This window comes from Condylura cristata, unplaced genomic scaffold, assembly GCF_000260355.1.
Source record: "Condylura cristata isolate star-nosed mole 26May11 unplaced genomic scaffold, ConCri1.0 scaffold00026, whole genome shotgun sequence".
In the NCBI taxonomy this organism is placed as follows: domain Eukaryota; kingdom Metazoa; phylum Chordata; class Mammalia; order Eulipotyphla; family Talpidae; genus Condylura; species Condylura cristata.
In genome coordinates, this window is record NW_004567127.1 from 6,689,301 (window position 1) to 6,711,587 (window position 22,287).

Genomic DNA, 22,287 nt, shown 5'->3' on the forward strand with positions numbered 1-22,287 from the left:
CCCCACTCTGTCTCTCCCAGCCTCTCCTCCTCCCCCACCCCACCTCTTATACAAACAAATCAATTAATTACATTTTTTGGAGCCTGAGCGTCGATATGAGTCCCGCCCGCCATTCATTCGGCGAATATTTGGTGTGTACCCACCGGCTGTCTCTCAGCTACTGAGCAAGGCAGAAAACTAAACAGGTATGTTCCTTGTAGAACTTGATTGAGGAAGACAAAAAACAAAGAATTACAGTGTAATTATAACTTGTGATAAATGCCATGAGAGAAAACGCAGGATTTTCTGGGCGCACTTAATGAGAGTATTAGCCTCATGGGGAGGGGACAGGCTGGAGCCGCCCTCTGTGAGGAAGCCCCGTGTAAGCTGAGCCTTGAAGGGTGAGCAGAATTTAGGTAACCCAGTGCTGGAATGCACAGGCAGTGTGGAAACCCCCTGTGGAGAAGGCATGGGGGGGTCTACTGACACACACACCCCCACCCCACACACACACACACATCAGAGGAAAGCGGTAAAAGCTGAGGGCCTGGGCGGGCAGACAGGAGTGAGATTCTCAGGGTAACTTGGGGTCTGTCGCACTGGCCCCAACTAATGCGCTTTCTTTTTCTTGAAGAGAATGCTGCACAGGAAGATGAAAGGAATAGAGAGACACTGTAAATTAGTGTTGAGCAAAACAACTGATTAAAATTCTTGGGATGAATGACAGGCATGAGTTCTACAAGCAAATCACATCTGAGCGGCGTCTACTCCCGGTCTGTCTCCACCCAGGTCAGTGCACCTGGCCGCGGGAGCCCTCCCCCTTCTCACTGCGCCTCCCGGGTGCAGTCCCTGCTGGAGAGCCGGAGCGAACTCAAAACTACAGCAGACCGCTTGGATCCTTGCTTGACATCATTCGACGGCATCCCTCTTGTTGCAAGTTGAATTCTCCATGTGGAGAACTAGTTTGGGATCTAAGATATTGCCATGTAAGGCCTGTGGAAGGAGCCGGGAGGAAGCAGGGATGGGCAGAAGAAGTCAGTGATGCAGACTCCACAAAGCCTTGGGCAAGCCGTTAGGAGCTTTGACGCAACACTGCAAATCAGAATCGTCTAGGGGCAGATCACAAAGGCTGGGCCTTAGTCCTCTGTCCCCCCAGTGCCAGATGTCTGCCCAGGAAGCACAAGTCTTCGGCTGGCAATGGCTCTCTGCCCTCCAGAATCCTGTCAGCTCAAGGCCATTTGCTGACCACACTCTTCCTGTTGGGCAGCCAGTCCTTCACCTCCCACCACTACAACCAGAATAAAGGGACTCCTACATGGGGGTCCTCCCTGGTGGCCTAGGGGTTACGTCTCGGCACTATCATCACGATGGCCCACCATGAAGGCCTGAGTTTGAGCCCAGCCAGGGCGGTGACCCACAGGGCACAGCAGCCTCGCCTGTCTCCTGCCGCTCCCCTCAGCAGTGGATTTCAGTAGATCCACCTGTTCTGCTCCCCACTCTGTCTCTGGTAAATGATCCCACCCCAACTGCCCCTCTGGCCCACAACCCAGTTCTTCTACGCAAAAAATAAAAAAAAAAATCCTAAATGACCTGGTCTCCCTCTCCTCTGCTGCTTCTGTGTCCCAAGGTACCCAACCCCACGCTCTTCCCCTCCCCCAGGCCCTGGAGGCTGCTGCTCCCTCGTCTGGAATGTTATAGTCCCGGTCTTTACATGGCTAGCACCTTGTAAAGTTGTCCACCTTCCTTGTGATCAACTGTTTCACTTTCATCACACACTTAAATAAAACTATCAAGTTAATTAGATTTTCATTTGCATCGACCTCATCAAACAGAATGTAAATTCCATGTAGATCTGTTGTTTGATTCACTGCTCCAGCCCCTGTCAGTACCTGAAGCTTACACTTTCAAGAAATGTTGACTTGAATCAGATAAGGTGCAAAAGGTATGTTAAGCGATACTGCAGGTAGCTGTATTTTTAGTAAACTGAACAAGTTTCTCAAGTAATCATTAGGGTTAACTTGGAGAGAGCCTTCTGGTTGACTGGCCCACCTCCATCTAGTCCTGACTAAATCCATGGCTTGCACAGACACACAGTTGGTAAAACTGGGAGTACAGGCGGCTGATACACTGGAAGACAGGTTTCAGATTCCAGAGGGCCTGAAAGTTCGTTAAAAGTAGAATAATTAATTGTCCATATTAGTCATACAATGAACAGCAGTAAAAAACCAATAAACCACAGCTACCCACATGGAGAAACTTCACAATGATGGTGAGGAAATAAACCAGACACACACAAAAGGGCAAGCTGAATTATTCTATATTTCAAAGCCAAGTAAAACTAAGAGCCATTAACTGCTGCTCTCTTGAGAAAGCAGCAAGAGGACAGTAGTCGGGGGGCGGTGTGCAGAAGAATGTGGAGGTGCCGGTAGTGTCTGCTGAATTGGGTGGCGATTACAGGGACACACTTACTTGGTAATAATGCACCGATCTGTGCACTTATGCATATTTTATATGCACATATTCATGACATATTAATTTTAAGATTAAAGACCTGGGAAGTATATTAAATTAAGATATAGTTATAGTTCCTGATTTGAACTGAAAGAGTTTTGATACTTAGTTTCATAATTAGGATTATAATTGCTGGTGATTTGCAGTAAGTTAACTTTATTCCATTAAGTGGCTCACAGTTTTGTTAGAATGGTTGCTGAATGGGCTGTATTACCTTGTGTTGGAGGCATGTAGGGTAAAGGGTATTTTCATGTGCAGCTACTGAAATAAAAAGTATTACAACCTTTTGGGAAAGCACCAGTTGGCAATAGTTATACATATACCCTTTGACCTAGCAATCTCAGCTCTGGGAATCTATCCTACTGAAATTACGAACATCATAGTGGCTTCCCAGCCAGGGAGCTGACCCACATGGCACAGCAGACCTCTCCTGTCTTGCCCGCTGCTCCCCTGAGCAGTGTATTTCAATCGATCTGCCTGTTTTGCTCCCCACTCTGTCTCTGGTGAATCCTCTCACCTCCCACACCTCTGGCATGTGCCCCACTTCTGTATGCAAAAATAAATAAATCTTTTAAAAAATGAATTAAAAAAATTTTTGCATAGAAGAGCTGCGGTGTAGGCCACAGGTGCAGGGGGTGAGAGGATTCACCAGAGACAGACTAAGAAACAGAACAGGGAACTTCAATGAAACACACTGCTAAGGGTAAAACAGGAGAGGTCTGCTGCACCATACGTGGGTCAGCTCCCTGGTCGGGGATCAAACTCAGGCTGCAGTGATGATAGCATTAAGAACCTAACCCTTAGCCCACCATGGAAGCCTAGGGGTTTTTTTTCTATAATTTGGAATTTTCTATAATTCTTTTCAGTAAGATAACATCAGTTTCCATTGTATATGATTCAGAAATACAGACCCTACCTTGTCAGGTGTGTCTTATCTGCAATACTCGCCACCACAATCTAGCATATTGTGTGAATATCTGGACACACGAAAAATCCTCCCATCACCAAAATATGTAGTGTCTTTTATTATAAGAGAAACGGTGAAGAATTAAGCAAATCTGGATTCAATTGTTTTAGCCACCTATTTGGCTAGGTGACCTCAAAAAATGATTAATCCCTCTATGCCATTGTTGTAACGCCTATCTCTCTGGTTTTTGTAGGATATATACATGCATGCCAGGAACTGGCCTCTAGAAGAAACACTGGTACTGCCCCAGTAAATACTGACTATGAAAATTAGAATTTTCTCATACAAGCAAGAAAAATAAAAACATAACTATGATCTTACCTTCCAGAATTAACTATTTTTAACGTTGGGTGTTTATGCATTTACTTAATGGGATCAAACAGAAAACAACGAGCAACTATAAACCAGAGGCATTCTACAGGATCAAAACTGGGGCATCAAGAGCACACAGGAGTATGGCACATGGGTGAAGTGGTGGTGGGAAGTTCACGGGGATTATGACCAGGATGAAAAAATGTACAAAATGAAGAATATAAAAAAAAAAGAATAATTTAAATTAGAAAAAAAACTTAATGGGATCTGAAAATCATTCTGAGACCTTCTCAATAACTTTATAGAACAAATTGGCAATCATCACATGCGTGAAGGTTTATTATCGTTCTCTGAGACGCCAAAGAACCACAGCGAGGAATGATGGTTGCAGGAGAGCTGTCCAGCAATGGAAATTCCTTGTTACAACTGAGTCTTGGCTGGAGACCATTTGTCAGAAAAGGAAGAAATGTCTGCATTAGAAACAAAGATAAGCTAAATGACTTCCAAAACTTTTCTTAGTGGTACTTGTATATAAAAATGTAACAAAGAACATATATTCCAAGGTAATGAATGAGGACCAGTCCATGAGAGTCAGTAGGAAATTCCGGGCATAGCTCAGGTAGAAGACCTGAGCCTCAACAAAGCCTGACGCACCAGCCACCGGATCCAGTCAATATGGGCAAAGAAATCAAAGGGATGGGGGGAGGGTGGGGACTGAAAAAGAATTTACAGCTTATCTCCAGGTACTGCCTGACTGCTTTTTTTATACTTGAGGATCTCTTTCTGGGAAAAATTTGTGACCTGGACAAAATGCCTGGTAATTACTCTGGGGGAAGGCAAAAAAAAGAAACAAGCACAAATACATTAATGTGGCTGAAGTAAAAACTCCCAAGCCCATGATGTTGCTGAGAAAGCCGAAGGTCTATGCAAGACCCACCCAAGTGCTTTTGATGTTTGACCAAGTATGTCTTATTCTTCCTGCTATAGATGCAGCTGCAATTTATATAACAGGATGTTTAAAAAAGATTAAAGAGAAGCTGCAGTGGGGTTCTGGGTGATAAGAGTCTCTAGAATATGTATTTATGGGCATATTTAGAATATAAGTTCCTGGACATTCTTAGAGTAAACCATCTATTTGTTTTCCTGTTTTTAAAGAAACAAATACAACGTGTCTTTCAGTATGGCTACTTCCTTTTCCACAAGGGATATAGAAATATTAGAGCAAAGAGCTCAAACAAATATTAGAGCAAATGGTTTTATGTCACTTTATAGTATAAATATAATACAAAATTTTAAAATGTTTGGAAGCAGAAGGCTGACTAAAAGCCATTACAGATCACAGATAGAAGCACTATCAAATTCTTTTATATGTTTGCTCTCTTTTTTAATTAATTAATTTTTCCCGTCACTCTTCATTTTGTACATGTTCCCATCTCAGCTGTGGGCTTCCCACCACCAGTTCACCCGTGTGTCATCACCATGGTCCTGCGTCCTCTCCCCCCGACACCTGCTCTCTCTGTTCTGTCATCCCAGTTTTGCTCAATTGTCCCACTAATGTCCATGACAGTAAAAGAAAATTCCAAATTATGCATTACATCAGGTGTCAAGCTCTCCAACCCTCTTTAAACTCGACTAGATTCTGCACACTTTGTCTTTCACAGCCTTGACACTGGAAGAGCGACAGGTCATTCAGTGTTCCCTCACTCTGCATCGCGGCTGACCCATGTTTACTCATGATCAGGCTCAGGTTGTGCATTCTTAGCGGGATGTGGTCTTTCCAGTTCACACTCGGTGTTGATTCGTTCCATTAGGGCTGCAGTCACCTCTAATGACTCGGTTAAGTAGTGTCAGAGCCCTGTATAAGGGTGCCCAGCGCCATGTATGTTGTAAGGCAAGGGAGAACCCACATTCTCTGCACTTCAAAATCAGCATTCCCCACCCCCCTTACAGTTAGCCACTGTCTTGTGGAGGGATACTCTGAGACTTCCTAAATATCCTACTCCTCCTCAAACTTCACCCACTACTTTTAGCATCCACTGATGATTCTTGACTGCCAAACTGATTTTATAAGCCTATGTTTTTAGGTTGGCACCTTACCGTAAAAGAGAAAATTCTCCATGATTTGTTTAACTATTTATGTATATCTTAACATCGCCCGCGCCCCCCCCCCCATTGGTGTAACAGATTACAGCACAGCATTGTGAAGCTGGCCACAGCCGCTTCAGCCAGAGTTTGAACCCTGGCCAGGGAGGTGACCCACATGGTGTGGCAGACTTGTGTCTCACCTGCTGCTCCCCTCAGCTGTGATCTTAGTCAATCTGCCTGTTCTGCTCCCCACTGTCTCTGGTGAAGCCTCTCACCGCCCCTGCACCTCTGGCCTGTACCGCAGTTCTGTATGCATAAACAAATAAATCTTTTTTTTTTAAAAAAAAGAATCTTACTAAACTTATTTATAATGACTTTCACATTGTCCCTGATTTGGATAGTGGGAGTCCCTTCAAACTATCCTTTTGACATCTCTCCAAAATTCCTTGAGCTTCCTAACTTGTTGAAACAAGATATTCCAGGTTTTTCTTGTATTTTTATAGCACCTGAAATCAGCCACCTCTCTACAAAGTCCTGGTTCCTTTGGTGGAGAGTAATGTTTAGAAAGGTTTGGGTTCTGCGTATGTCAGTCTGTCCAGGTGTTTCATTGTTTACAGCTCCTTTGCGAGAACAGACTCTCTCTCTCACACACTCTCTTTTAACACCAGCTGCTCATATTAGTATTTCCAGTTTCAGTCTAGCACTGCAGGGTTCGTTTTAGTCTTTCTCCTTTTCATATTTCTAACTTCCTTCTCTGATAGTGAGAATCTTTGGAGTCTTAACAACACTTAGCGATCTCCTGTGCATTCTCTTTCCTCTTTGATTCATTTCATTGCAATTTCCCGACACCCTGAAGCCAACCTGTACCTTCTGCCATGCAAGTTGGGGCCAAAGCGCTTGGGGCCAGCTGTCTGGCAGCGCCAGTGCTCCCAGCGTGCTGCTGTCGCTGCTTCTGAGGCCCGATGTTGCCCATTCCAGCCTGTGATGCTTGTAAGACATTCCAGCTGCTGAAAGCACTCATCACCCCAAATATGCGCTGACAGTGACTCAGCAGATCCACAAGGGCTGCTCTAGAGGCTTGATGGCTCAGAGACCTTATGGAAACTTACTTTTTTTTTTTAGGTATTACATTATTACAGGCCGTTTATTTTAGCTCCCTCTCCTAGGATTCAAATACATAGTCTGTGCCCACCATTGCAGCCCTGTCTTGGGATCCTCTCTTTCCTTAGAGGGAACCCTTCCCTAGACCTTCACCTACGTGAAAACTTGGCAGCAGGGCCCTCCAGAGGTGTCTGAACAATACAGTGACCAGCTTGAATTTTCAAAACATCCCTTCACAGGTGCTATGTCTTTAAAGAGCCGCATCAATAGTTTAATTTGGAGACTCTCTTGGCGATAGCAGACTATACCAAGAAGCTACAATCGCATCCCAAGGCTCTCATCCAGGGAAAAGAAGCCCCTCACGGCCCTCCTGCTGGTGGGCACCAAGGCAGCCTGGAGGGCTCTCTGTTTGAAGAGGGCCCTGTGGCGTGCTCAATCACGACACTGTGCTCTGCGTGCCTCTTAGAGCACCATCGCCAGGCTGTGGATGTTGAGTTCTTTCCCAACAGTGCTATTAGATGAGGAAGCTATCTTTTCCTTATTTCTCTCATGTCCAACTGTTTTTGAAGGAATGGTCAGGTTGGCAAAGAGACTAAGAGCTAAGCGACTGAAGGGTATGAACAGAGTAAGTCCAAGAGTTAATGACTCTGGTATCAGTTATAGTCTTCCCTATCTCTTGAACTAACTAGTCAAAAACTGATTACATCTGAACATTTTATTATTAAATGAATATTTAATACTCCGTGATTACTTGAGTTGAGCTCAGATCTCTTGAAGATGCATATGCAAACCAAACAATTCTGAATTAAAGCCAAAGTGTACTAAATGCTCTGCATTTCAGACGTTAACAATAGGCTCTCTTCTGTAGAGACTGAAATTGTTTTCCTTAGTAGAATATAAACGTCACAATGGCGGGGAACTTTGTTTTATTCATTGCTCTATTTCCAGCATGATTCTGCTTGACTCATAGTAGGCGTTCAATAAATATTTGTTGAACAAATGATAATGTTTGGTGGCATAACAGAAGGAAATTAAAAATCAATCAACTAAATTTGAAAGAAATTATTCCTCAATTATTAGTATCACAAACAATGCCCATGACTACTGGAAAGAACTTGGAAGATGATTTCCACTGACAAGATGAGTCAGCCACCCCCTCCATCTCCAGGAGTTCAAAGGCAGGGGGAGAGGGTACGTCTTGCCAAGAACATACCCAGGTCCTTAATGGAAGATTTAGAAACTTCAAGTGGTCAGGAATAGGAGTGGCCTGTTATGACCAGAAGATCCAAAGGGCAAAGTCTCAAAGCAGCAAGGGGTGGGGGAAGGGAGGGAGATATGTTCACATGTTACAAGATAATTAGATGATGTCTATCACCGTCCTTATGGGCTTAGGCATAGGGGTCTCAAACTCAAATACTTTCAGAGGTCAGGCCAGTCTATAAATGGCTGATGAAATTGGATGGAAACAACAGAAGGGAGAGACTGGGGAAGATGAGAATGACACGCTGTTTTAAAGACAGTGAAAACTGTTTGAACACAGCAGCCGTGACAGAACACTATATTGCTCAGACATGTCCATGGGATGAATTCACTTTACAGGCAGCTGGAGAGTTTTATTTTGCATCTCTGATTGAACATTTGTCCTTGAAACGGGTGTGTGTGCGCGTGTGTGCACATGTGCACACATTTATGTTCCAAGTTACTGCATGGACAAGTTAAGAATAAACAGACATATCTGTTACAGCGTGAAGGGTCACACTTGGGGAACCCATGTGACTCCATGAACGCTCCTGCAGCACCTGGACTGCTCTGTGGGAGCTGTCTGAGGCATTTTGGTGTTTTTGTGACTGTACAATCAGAGAGAAAACTACTAGGAACAGCGAATGAGACTAACTCCCAGGTAAAGTCTAGAGCGCCCTGCAAGTGCGTGGGCATCCACACAGTGTGGCAGAGGTTAGGAAACGGCAGACCCCAGGATAGGGGAGAGAGAGAGACTGGGCTACCCACAAGGCAGTCTGTGGGCAAAGGGTGATGTCTTGCTGGCTTAGCTGGGAATAAGAGCGAAGTCAGACAGCAGGACTACCTCTGGAACACTAAAACTAGGATGTGGAAGACAGATCACAGGGTCCACTCGTATCACGAATATCATTTGTTCTCCAAACCATTTTCTCTTATGGAGGGGGTGGGGTGGGAATAAGGACATTTAATTTTGCTGATCTTCCTTCTGTAGTCTCTTGGGGTTCACTGCGCTGACACCAGACCAGCATGAGATCTAGCGTGGGCCACAGCCATCTCTCGAACCAGCAGGTCTGTGTGGCCAACACACCCGTGAGGAGCACCTACACCAGAGTGAGGAGAGGGGCAGGATCACTCGAGCCGTGGCTGTGGTAAGCCCTGTTCTTTGGTGTGCATTTGTCAAATCGGGGCATGACTAGTACTTGGGTAGTGAAAGGTCACTGTTCTCCGGCAAACTTCCCTCAGCCTGAAACAGCTTTGCACATCATGCTTGTTAACAGAAGTTACAAGGTAGCAGCTAAAATAATCCTACTTCTACAAAATGAAAACCGTCTTAATTCTGTAATCTGTGGAATAAAGAACCTCTCAGGTAAAGTACATGAGTAAAATCTGATCATTTAGGATAGACGGTTGCCACAACTAGAATACACACGCAGGATATGCAGTTACTGTCACACTCGAGAAAGTGCTAAATCTCAGCCTTTCCTAATGTGGAAGTTCACTAGGGAAGGACTAAGTTCATTTTTCTAATCCCAAAGGTTAAAGATAAAATTTAAACCGGGGTGGGTCCAAGTGGCTGGTACTCTTTTTAATTCCGGGTGGTGTTTTTAAAAGACAGCTTGAGAATCTGCAGTGCACTTGCTACCAAGCGAGGGCAGCGAGAAAGCTCCTGCTACTTGTTTCCTTTTGCTTTTTAATTATTAAAAATGATTCAGAAGCTTATTTGCTAAGTGAAGACCAAACCCCGTTGACATTTGCTCCCAGTCTTCCCTAGTCCTAGATAAATGCCTAACTGTGCGACAGTCTCTTCTAATCAATCCTCCTGATGTCAAAGATCAAATATTGCAAAATATCCTGAGCAGTGAACCAAGCTGTCTGTGCCCATGTCCTCCCATGAAGGTGCCGCGCCAAGGTGAACTAAGACCCCTTCCCGCTTTGCGAGCCAAGGCCACATTCTCCTCTCAGATGTTTCCATTGTTTAGCCTAGTGAACTTTTACCCACAAAAGTCGTTCTTTGAACAGTCTGATCAAAAACAGGTCTTTAATTTTTTTTTTTTAGATTGTTTACTTACAGCTAAAACCTTTAGACAGGAGGCTAACTCCCAAGGGTCAGTTTCAAATAGGTTAACTTTGGACTGCAGAGATTTTTTGAAATTCTAGTTTTCAAACAGACCTGTGACTCGTGGCAGTGTGCTTCACTTTATCTGCTCTTCTGAAGTTATTTTCTCTCTTCCAGGAAACACTTACTGGTTGAGGAGAACAACTTCAACGGGTGATCTGTCCAGTCCTGACATGTGGAGACCAAGTGGGCAGCCCAGAGACCCAGGTTGGAAGAGTGGCTCTCCAGGCAGGGTGCCACCACGTGAAGCCGCCATGTTGCTTTGCTCATAGGAGTCTTCTGATGGATCTCAAAAGCATATTTATTTACTGCTTTTTCAGCATGGGATCAGGGACAAAGCTTTAAGGAAAAACTTCTACTGTCAGATGTTCCTTTCCTAGGCTTTCCTGTGAAAACTAGCAAGGTTCAGAAGCTATTGCATCTGAGTAGTTCTTCAGTATCTGAGGAACCATAAAAGAAGAATAAAGAATTATTTTTTGACAAAATGAGTGGCTGAACAAAAAGAAGAGCCTTTGCAAAATTATGTTTCAAAGCAATCATTTTAATGTCAAACTGCTAGTAAAATTGGCAGATTGATTTTTTGTAATGCCACACGTAAAAGTAGGAAATGTTGCCAGAACTTTCAAGTATTTGGAACACAGTCCAGGGACTAGACATAAAAGAGTAAACAGATATCAAAAACCACATGTACTTTGCTCTTTGGGAGATTTAAGTGTCATCACAATGATTCAATTGTGTGTAAAATAAAGGGATCAAGTATATAGAATACATCAAGTATGTAAGAGTATATATACATATATATATATAATGTATATATACAGTCGTAACAGACAGTAGATCTACCTCTGTTATACAACCTTCTTTTGTCAGTAAATATGCTCAGTTGAAAAAAATAAAAACAACCAGACAGCAGTATCTGTTCAGATGATTTAGAAGGCAATACAACTGGCTAGAGCTATTTAGCTCAGACAGTAGCTCTGGTGGTTATTAACAACGATACAGTACTTCTTATTTATTGAGGGCTTTAACAAACAGGGTAGATGGGACACTATTCTATGTAGGAGGTACAGAGACTATCCTTAGTTTATAGCTGAGAGTGCCAAGGCATTTTGCAATTAACAAAAGAAGGTTCAAACCCACCTTGGACACCCACCTGTCAGACTTAAAAACTTGTCTTACCTATTTTGTTTTATTACCCTACATTCCAATTCTAACTTTTTTCCCAATAAAAAAAAAGACAAATCTATAGTCAATATTGTACAAATAGAAGCACAGGGAATAATGTAATGTATTTTAGGGCATTTGAAATCTAATGTTCATAAAGTTGTTGTTGTAGGAGTTTCATGTATCTAGAACATTCACCTATAGGAATGAGAAAGGACAATGCCTTTATGCACTCACATCTTGATTCAATAAAGGTTTTATTGCGTATCTTTCCTGTCTGTCCTAACCCTGCCTTAGAGTTTAGTTTATGTCAATTTTCTTCACCTCTGGGGTTATCAACTCATAGAGGCTTGTGTAGGACTTTTTCTACTTAAACACTCTAATTCTTACAACCCAAGGGACTCTGTCCTGGGACAATCAGGACAGTTGGTCACTTGCTTCACAATGCATGTAGGTGGCTTGAGGCTGCTTTTGGGCAATGCTGATGATTAAACACAGGGTGTGATAGGCCTGAGCCCTTTTTTGGGTAGAAAGTGTTGTTCAGGTTCTGTTTCTGTGGGAGCACTTCAAGATATGGAGAAACTTTCCAGAAATAAGAAAAATGCCATGTTTATACATTTCTTTTGCATTCTGAACTAGAAATCTACCTCAACGAAGCTTCCACCCACCTTTCCTGGCCAATTGCATGCAACTACATGGAATGGAGTCCTTTCCCCATGTGATTGCATGTGGTAAAAAAAAAATTGTACCCCCAATCTTTTCACCTTCAAACAACACATCTAACCATTCTTGTATTCTTTTACAGTGAATATTAGTCTCTTCTAAATATAGTCGTTTGATCAAATCCTTCTGAAATTGTAGAAGATGTCATTTGCTTTGTTTAGAATTTATGCAACCTTTAATTTAATTTACCATATTCTTTTTTTGGGGGGGAGTCATTAATATAGATGGTATCTATCTACTAAAACTTCCAAGCATTCTTCTCATTTGCTTCTGTTAGGTTATATAGTTTATCCTGCACAAGCATTATTTATTTTTCCAGCTTGAACTACATGGTCTTATAGTTAATTCTATTAACTTAATTTTCAATCCCTCCCATTTTTTGAATCACCCCTTTCAATTTTGATTCATAGGTCTGATGAGCATACTTTCATATCAATGATAGTAGGGAAATTAATTATAATAATCCAGCTCATTTGTAGATAGCCTAATTTATTAATATAAATACATATTTCCTTACTTCACCCTATACAAGACCAAATGTGATAGGAAAGTGAAGTCAGCAAAAACAGAAAACACTTTTAAAAAATAATAATAGTTTATTTTTACATCATTTTGTGCCTTTTTCCATTTCAGTTGTAATCCCCGTGGGCTTCCCATCACCAGACTACCCATAGTCCATAGTCCAGTGCACTTCCTCCCCACAACGTTTTTGATCCCATTCTCCATTCCACCCCCGTAAAATATCTCTGGTATATAGTTGTTCATTATTATTATTATTTTCTCGCCCGGTCCTTTGAGATTGATTTATTTATGCATTCAAGAACAGGGGAACAGCCAGCGGTATGAGGGGTGAGAGGATTCACCAGACTCAGAGTGGGGAGCAGAAGAGGCAGATGTACAGAAATACATTGCTGAGGGGAGCAGCAGGCAGAACAGGAGAGGTCTGTCGTGCCACGTGGGTCAGCTCCCTGGTCAGGGATCCAGCCTGTGCTGTAGTAGCTGTGGATAGCTTCATAGTGTTGTGCTTTAACCCCTTGTGCAACCAGGAAGGGCCCAAAAACGCTTTTTTGTGACAATGAAGTATTTGCTACTTCTATAAAAACTGCTGCATTTCTTTTTTCCCCTCCGATTACTAGTATTTTGTTTCCTTTCTTTTTTATTGAGGTGACACTGATTTACATCACTGTATCTGTCACAGGAGTACAGGGCCTTCAAGTGTATGTTATCATACCATGCTTACCAGCAAAGTACCAGCACTCTCCACCATAAGCTATTGCTCCCACCTCCTCTCCCCATCTGGTACCTCAGCTCTTCAATCAGAGTCCAAGTGTTTGTTTTTTCTGTTCCTTTCTGTTGTTTCTTCATATTTCACATATGGCTGAAGTCACCCAGCTTTATCTCTTTCTTTTCTGACTCATTTTCTTAAGATAAATCTCTTCAAGTTCCATCCACATTGCCACGCCCACAAAGATGTTACTTTTTTTTTTTTTTTACAGTTGAATAGTACTCCATGGTGTATGCTAAGCACCAAACACATCGTCTTTCTCCATTCTCTGTTCATCTGTTCACGGACACCTGGGTTGTCTTGGTATTTTGGCTGCTGTGACTAGGGCTGCTGTGAACATCAGGCACATATAGCCTTTCAAATTAGAGTTTTTGTATTCGTTGGACGGACAGAAGTACAATCTATCTATCTGGACGGTACGGTAGATTTTTAAATTTTTTGAGGAACCTTGGTATTGTTTTCCATAAAGGCTGTACCAGGATTCTTTTCTCTCTACACCCCTACAACACTCATGCTGGCCTTTTTGATAAAGGCATTCATGCAGGTGTGAAGTGATATTTCCTGTAGGTTTGATTTGCACTCTCTGGTAAGGATGACCATTTTTTCATGTGCCTGTTTGTTATCTGTATGTTTTCTTTGAAGAAGTATCTACTCAGATCTCGGCCCATTTTTGATGGGGTTATTTGCTTTTAGGTTGTTGAAGTGTACGAGTTCTTTATATACTGGAGTTGCTTTCTAGGTCACATACATTTCAACCAAAGATGGGATTTCCTGTTATAATTCTCCACTTTATTTACTGGGTATGGCACTGAGTAAGAGTTAGTTATTAAGGGAGGTCATATCTTCTCTTAAAGAAAAAAATTTGCCCTTGTTAAGGATGTTCAAAAATTATGTCACATTATTCTTAGATAAGTCCAAAAGAGTAGTATTGCATAGGTTTAGGATAAGTATACAACCTTTCAAACGCATTCCTTTATAAGAAGTGACTTTTTTTGAAGTGTAAGTTGTGCTGTGTTTGCTAAACTACCAGCAACAGTTTAACCCTAAGTCATTTAGCACAAGTCCAGCAGCTCTAGCCTGGTTCAATTCCCAGTGGGCAGCTTTTGGTCTTTGGGCAAAGCTACCAATGTTAGCACCAGGCCTGACATCAAGCAGGAGCGACAATAACAAGATAAACTTACTTATTCAGCATCACTTTAAAAAATAATATAATAGTTTATTTTTACTAATTCAGCACTATTTTATGTTAGATGTTACTGAAGTGCTTAACATGTCTCATTTTTTCCCCTAACAATTCTATGAAGTAGATATTTTTTGTTATCCTCAAATCACAGCTGAGAAAAACAGAGGCACAAAAAGATTATTCAATTTGCTTGAGTTAAAAAGGGAAGAAAGCAAATACTCGAAGTCTGACCCCAGACCAGGACCCCAAGGACAACTCTTGTCCCGTCAGAGCTGTCTCTCACTAAGCCTGATATGAGTAGGCAGGATACTGAACACCAGTCCTTAAGGGAGTTTCCAGACACCAAAAAGTCGTCCATGGTATGGTCTTACCTCAGTAACTGACTGGGGCGAGGTGTTAATCCCTAGACCTAAGGGCTTAGAAATCCAATCTGTTAATACTGATTCTGGATTCGACACCCAAAGCAGACTCAAACCACAAGAGATTGGTATCCCAAAACCAGAACACCAGTTTATGAAAATTACAAATACAGATTAAGTAGCCAAGGCCAAAACATCCATGCCCATGACCACACTCAGGAATCAGGAGGGCAAATGGGTTGCCTGCAGAGTGTGAATGAGTAACAAGGGGTCTGTTCTATGCATGAACATCTGATAGAACCCAACTCATTTACTGCCTTAGGAGCGGGGCAGGCCGGTGTGAGCACTTCCCTAAAAACACTTGGTAAACACCACCAGCATTCACCTCTTAGATCCTCTTTTTCCATAAGTTTTTAGGGCTGGCCAGGCTGACTGATAGTTCTTTCTTGAATGTAGGTTTTTTGTTTTTTGTTTTGGGTTTTTTTTTTTTTCCAGATCATAGTCCAATTCTTTTTCACTGATTCTGAACAGCTTTACCTTGATCCATTAGGCCTTGATTTGAAGGTCTAAGTCTAAAGGGCAACTTTGTTCCAGGTTGTTGGTGGGGAGTCCTCCCCCTGAGGCTCAGCACCCTGACAGCAACAGGAGACAGGACCCCTCTGGGGGAAGCTGCATCCTCCTTTCCAAAGGCTTTAAGGATTGGCTCTCCAGTTTCATAAACAGAGGGTCATGGATTTTTGCCCATCTGCAAAAAGCTGAAAAGTAACAAACACTGTTTCTGTAGCTACTGAAGAGACAGACTGCTTGGGGGAAGATTTACATGGCTCTACAGAACCCCTGACTGTGCCAGCTCGGGGGGGGGGAGTTGGTGCACAGTGTGAAGTAATTTCTTTTTCTTGGTTCTTTGCTGTAGGTCCAGGCAGTTAGAAAAACACCAGCATTTTCTACTCTCACTTGGAGCTTCTAGGATGCTTGCAAGTCTCCTGCTGCTAACAATATAGAAGGCTGGCAGTAGTCAAAGAGAAGGCTGGAAACCCTGCCAGTACAGCAGTGGAGACATAAAGCAGGGCAGTGGTTCCCAGAACCGCTGGGCCTAGGATAACCATAGGCCTTAAAATCAAATCAAGTGGAGTAATCCCTGCCTTCAGGTGCTACAACAAGGGTCAGGAACAGCAGATCAACAGCCACGCACAGCAGATCACAAGAAACAATCGTGTGAATAAAGTCTGCTCTTTTCCTTCTGAAGGTGAGAAGTTTGCACATGCTTTGAGTACAAGGGAAAAGAGGAGCCTATTTTTCCAGCATTATTGGGCTGCCTTGTTGGAACGGCACAAGACCTGCAGCTCCTGCCTTTCTATGCTCAGCTCCTTTCGGCAGGATGGAAAGGCGCCCCAGGTGCCGGGACAGATCCCCGTAGAACCCCAGCTGCACTGGCAGCCTTCCCTTCAGATGCTACAACAAGGGTCAGGAACAGCAGATCAACAGCCACGCACAGCAGATCACAAGAAACAATCGTGTGAAAAAAGTCAGAGCTCTCCAGACGTTGCTCTCCAACGTCTCCAGACGTTGCTAGGAGAAAGGGCAGCGCTGACTGGGGAAGACAAGGAGGTTCTCTTTACTAAAGGCCAAGCAGGCAACCAGCCTATCAGGTCCATTCACTCAGGACACTGTGATTTCCCAGCATTCATTACAATGAAGTTCCCCGCTCTTTAGGGGTTAACTAAGACTTGGCCTCTTTGTGACTCCAGATTCTTGCAAAAAGTTTGTTTTCTGAACATTTCCTTCTATGCACTTCCCTCTTGTCTTAATTGGCCCTACCCATTGAGGTAATTTCCAGATTGCTCTCCAGTATCTTTAGATTGGCGCAAGTCTCTGACCTCCTCCACTGCGGACGCTAAAAGCAGGGCGATGGCCAAAATAGGCAGTCGGGGAAGAGCACAGGCATTCCTATTGCATCTGCTCAGTCTCTCAGCAATCCTCATGTCAAGGAACCTCTCAAGTTTACAGTCTGGGGCCAGAGAAGGAGCCTCCCCTTCCTCACTCTCTGTGAGACACATTGAGAGGTGTCTGCCTGCCAAAGGCTGAAAGTCCAACGTGCTCCAGTTGTGTGTGGGTGCTCCACAGTGGCTCCACTCTGGACGGCCTTCCTCAGCGGTTCCCTGGGTCTGCTTGAGTGAGGATCTGGGTGACTACGCCACCAATAGGCCTCCCTGCCCTTTCTCTTACTTTCACTGGCTCCCAGGGATTGCCACAGGTAGCTCCCACTAGTAAGAACTGTTATTTTTAACGCTTAGAAAGCTGGCACACGCACTGCTGCAAGGCTCCCACGAGGCCAGGCAATCACAGCGATGCGTTACCACGTGAGTAAGGCTGGCGTGACCGGCCGCTTCAAAGACACCTGCTGAGCCCTGGCATCAGAGAGCACCCTGGCGAGATGAAGGGTAACAACATCAGTAAGACAATGGATTCTGTCCTCAAAGAGGAGACACGGGTACATACACCAATCACTGTAACGTGAGGTACAAGACACATCGGCTACACTCGCCACACTGGAGAAGTCGAAGGTAAGTATTCCCACCTACCAGAGGGCTGCTCACCTATTTGGCTGGGGCAGGGGGTCTGATTCTGTTTCTGCTGAAGATGCCAGCACCAAGATTAGTTTTCACATGCTAAGTGCCATAAAGTAAACACTCTGAGATGACCCACATACACAAAACAGGAGCTCAGTGTTATCACCTTTTTAAAAATGTGCTTCTTTTAAATGAATGAAATGGATTATCATTTACTTCCCTTTAATAGACAGAAACTGCACTTCTCTTCCTTGTTCCTCATGGCAACTAACAAGAACAAACAGGGTTCAGTACTAGGAATAAAGTTGACTCATACTCTTAGGCTCTCTCTCCTTTTAGAACACACTGATTGAAGACTTGGAATAGGATAATATTCATTCTCATAGGGAGACAGATGAAGCTGCCAAGGGAGAGAGAGCAGGGCGGGAGTAGGGAAAACGAGATGAAGGACTAGGAGACAGTAGCTGTTATGCTGCTTGACAACTCTTCATCTCAGGAAAAAAGCCAATTCCAGGAAGACTATCCACCAGGCAGAAGGATAAGGAACAGTAGAGATCATCTATGCTCTGGCCCAACATCCTAAGGCAGTAGAGTTAGTCTTGTGATAACATGAATAAGTGTGTGTCTGTGGACAAGGTCCCCAAGTCTCAAAAACTTAAAAAAGCAAAAAAACCACAAGAGTATAGACACTAATATATAGAACTAGTGGTGAAGAGGGGTCCACTTTTCCCGCCACAGGAATCTCAGTGAGCGCCAAGAGTCACCACCGCAGGTCAGGTGAGAACCCAAAACACGGAAGGTGGGTTAAGATCGACCAAAGACTGGTACCGACTTGAGCTTCTTTTCATTCCCGGGCGCCTGACAGAGCGACATGAAAGGAAAAGGGGGATGGGAGCTTCTGCCCTGGTTTGGCTTTCTAGACAGAAAGGGTGGAAATGAAGTCTCTCCATCCTGTAAATCCTTAGTCACTTTTTCTGTGTCATTGCCTTTGCCACCCCTTCTGCTGTTCTTGTCATTTAAGTCTACCTCTGATAGTTACATATTCACATGCTTGTTTTCATATTAATTACCTGAGGGCAACCAGCATACCTTCACACTTTCAGTGGCAACTACCCCAGTGTCCATTCTTATTACGTCATTAGGAAACGTTGCTTGATTTGCGTTAACAGGAGACTTGGACTTCGGGGTCAACAGCTGCAAGAGCTGGCAATCCACAGGTCTGGCCAAGAATTTCCATGAGGCCAGGCAATACTTGGCGACTACAAGGGCATTCCAGTGAAGTGAAGAGTAGTGTCAGATTTTGCAATAGTTCTGCAAATAAGATAGATTTTCTGGAGTGGCTGGGTTCACGGAAAAACATGTGCTGAATGGCAAAAAGTTCTCACCTTTACCGAGATCATGCAAGATATAATCAGTGCCAAATTAAAAAAGGAAGGGGTGACAATAATAAGCTTTCTTAGCTCTACAGTGACATTTATGCTAGGTATTGGACATACAGAAAATTTTTAAAAAGATGCTCTCAAGCTAAAATTTTAATAGCAAATCAACATGTACACACTAAAAATGATTAAGAGACAATATGAGCGCCACACTGAGGACAGCCCAAACATCGTTAACACTGCTGCTGGAGAAGGTGTTGCACAAAAGGTGGCCTTGAGATGGGTCTTTGGCGTTCCCCAGTTTGTGTGGGTCTTTGCGCCTCTGAGGCACCACAAAGTCCTCCATTCTGTGGACATACAATAAAGTTTATCCCTTTACACACACCCCATTCCACCTCACCCCATCTATCAAGATAGCATTTCAAATGCCTGGTGTAGTAACATGCTTAGCTCTTAACCCCATGTCCCTCTAGGCCTTGAACTTGAATCAGTAATCCTCACTTGTAGTCTAGGTTATAGTCCCACTGAATAATAGTTCCAGTTATTCCTGCTAGAAGGACATGAAGAGACTGAGTCAATTCCACGAGTCAGCTCAAAGGTAACCAGGCTTTGAGGGGGGCGGGGGAGGGGTTTCAGCTTGATAGTTCTATTCCCTAGTATTACATTTTTTTTGCTTTTTTAACTTTTTCTTCCATGAATAAAGTTCAAAACATAATCTCCTGGCCATTGGGGTCTCTGTTTCCTATGGCCAGGTTTTTTGGATGCCAACTTCTTGTGCATCTGAATCTTTATAAACTTTCTAAATACCTCTTTAGATCAACAACCTGAATCTTAGATCCACTTGAGACTTTTTACCATAAGTAAAAACTTTCTGCATAGCCTTTGGGGGCTATTTTTGGCATCAGAGTCACAGAGAAGGCAGTAACTGGTAGCCTAAGGGTTTCATTTCAAATGTTTCTGGCTACAAGTCAAGAGCAAGCAGGAGACTGCAGATCTGTGATCATGGTCATCAACTTGCTGTGATTCAAACAGTAGTCATAGAAAATTTCTGCTTTAAAGCATGAGGCAACAAAAAGAGTATTTTAGAGAAAAATACCAAAGCATACAATGGATCAAACAGCAAGGTGGCCATTAAGACATGACGTACCTTAGCGTTTACATCAGCTCGAGGGGAGCATGCACGCAAAGTACCTAGCCCCGGCCCTGGCACTCAACAGATGTTAGTTCTCTTCCCTCTGTGTACAGATTTTGCTGTTTACAAAGTACTTTACATACATTAAGTCTCCCCTAAAGCCTGGTGAATTAGAAATCTCCCCCAAATCAGTGATGGATCTCAAAAATGGTACCTCCAAAAAATGGGACTGAGTCAGACTCAGTCCAAGCCATTTCTCTTTCCTGTTCACCCCAACTCATCTTATTGCACTGTCCAAGATTTTAGATAGGGAAGGCATCATTTAGATAAGAAATAAGAATACTAGTTGTTGCCTGAAAACCTCCCAATGGCTCCTTCAATAAGATCCAGAAAGCACCAACATCAAAACATGCAGAAAAGATGACAAAAATTTGAAAGAGAAACTCAGAAGAAAAAAAGACGGGGCCTCGTTTGAGGAATGCTGAATCACCAGTGCCCTCCGCAGCACAGAGGCCAGGTCAGACAGAACCATGCTGGAAAATACAGACAACACTGATCTAGACTTGAAAAGTGACCTTGAAGGCAGACTCTCCGAATGTGAAGACAACACGGACTACCTTAACAATTTCCTTTTTTTTTTAAAAAAGATTTATTTATTTACACATACAGAACTACAGTACAGGCTAGAGATGCAGGGGCGGTGAGAGGATTCACCAGAGACAGAGTGGGGAGCAGAACAGGCAGATGGATGAAGTACACGGCTGAGAGGAGCAGCGGGTGGGTCAGGAGAGGTCTGTTGTGCCCTGTGGGTCACCTCTGGAGCCAGGGATTGAACTTGCACTGACGTGGCTGCAGCCAGCTTGCAGTGCTGTGCCCTAACCCATTGTGCCACCAAGGAGGGCCACAATTTCCTTTTTAATGAACAAATGTGACATATAATCAAAATCAATGTTTATAAGCCTAAGTAAGCCCTTTAATGAGGGCTGCGTAATAGAGTATAGTGGGGAAAAGACTCTGGGCTCACCTCCTCCAGTTACTCACGAACAAACAGCAGTGAAACAAAACACACATGAGGGGAAAAACAGAGACCATGCACATTCTAGGAACAAACCAGCAGAGAGGGACTGGAAGAATTTTCAGTGAATTTGGTTTAGAGTGATAATGGACAGTACAACTCATGAGGGTGAGGGGCGGCTGCTGTGCCTTACCTGCAGCTGATGACTTGGCATATGTCCATGGGGGGACTCCTGGGACCTCGATAAGGGGGTATGGGAACTGGTTCACAGGACAAGGATATGCTGTTGGAAACCTGGATGGGTGAGGGTGCAGAGCAAGAACTACTGACTTGAACCTAAGGCTCTAAAAATCTGAAACCTGCTACACCTATGGTGGGAATGCAAACTAGTGCAACCATTATGGAAAACAATCTGGATTTACTTCAGAAAACTAATGGAATTATCATACAACCTGGGAATCCCACCCTTAGGTATATATCCACAGAATAGGAGACCATCAACACACTGTTTACAGCAGCATTATTTACCTTCGCTCAGGCATGGAAATGGATTAAGAAGATGAGGTATATTATATAGCCATAAGAAAGGATGAAATGCAGAATTTGAGAGAATTCTCTGCAGCAAAGTAAGTGGGCATGGTAAGAATACTGGATATTTACACAGCAGACAATAATGTAAAACATTTTAAACATCAGTGAACATCAGTAGAAATCCTGAGGGCAGGGCCTCCCTGGTGGTGCAACAGGTTAAAGCACAGCACAAGAAGCTTAAATGACTTCAGCATGAGTTCGATTCCGCCTACCTGGGAGGTGACCACATGGCGTGGCAGACCTCTCCTGGCCCGCTTGCTGCTCCCCTCAGCAGTGTACTTCATCAATCGGCCTGTTCTGCTCCCCACTCTGTCTCTGGTGAATCCTCTCACTCTCCGCATCTCTGGCCTGCACCTCAGTTCTATATGAATAAATAAATCTTTAAAAAAAAAATCCTGAGGGCCTGAGGACTCTGAGGTAAAGGGGGATGGGGAGGGAAAGGGATAAGAGGATAAAAGTTATGGCGGTTTAGAAAAAATATGTAGACCTACAAATAGACTTTTTTTTAAAACACAAGCACATATGTGTCATAGAAAAACTTTCAGCATTATTTTCTTTTATGAATGGTATATAAAG

The 22,287-nt window shown here is 43.4% G+C and overlaps 1 long non-coding RNA gene across 3 annotated transcripts in view; it reads right to left on the reverse strand.

Annotated features, from left to right (window-relative positions):
* LOC105854106 overlaps positions 1 to 22,287 on the reverse strand; it is a 74,639-nt gene that overhangs the window by 33,571 nt on the left and 18,781 nt on the right. The window contains exon 1 of one of the 3 annotated variants that reach the window (XR_001145827.1): positions 72 to 178. The exons of the other annotated variants lie outside the window; for them this stretch is intronic. This is a non-coding gene — a long non-coding RNA (uncharacterized LOC105854106). Of the gene's footprint in view, positions 1 to 71; positions 179 to 22,287 lie in introns of those variants that run through there. 3 annotated transcript variants of the gene reach the window in all.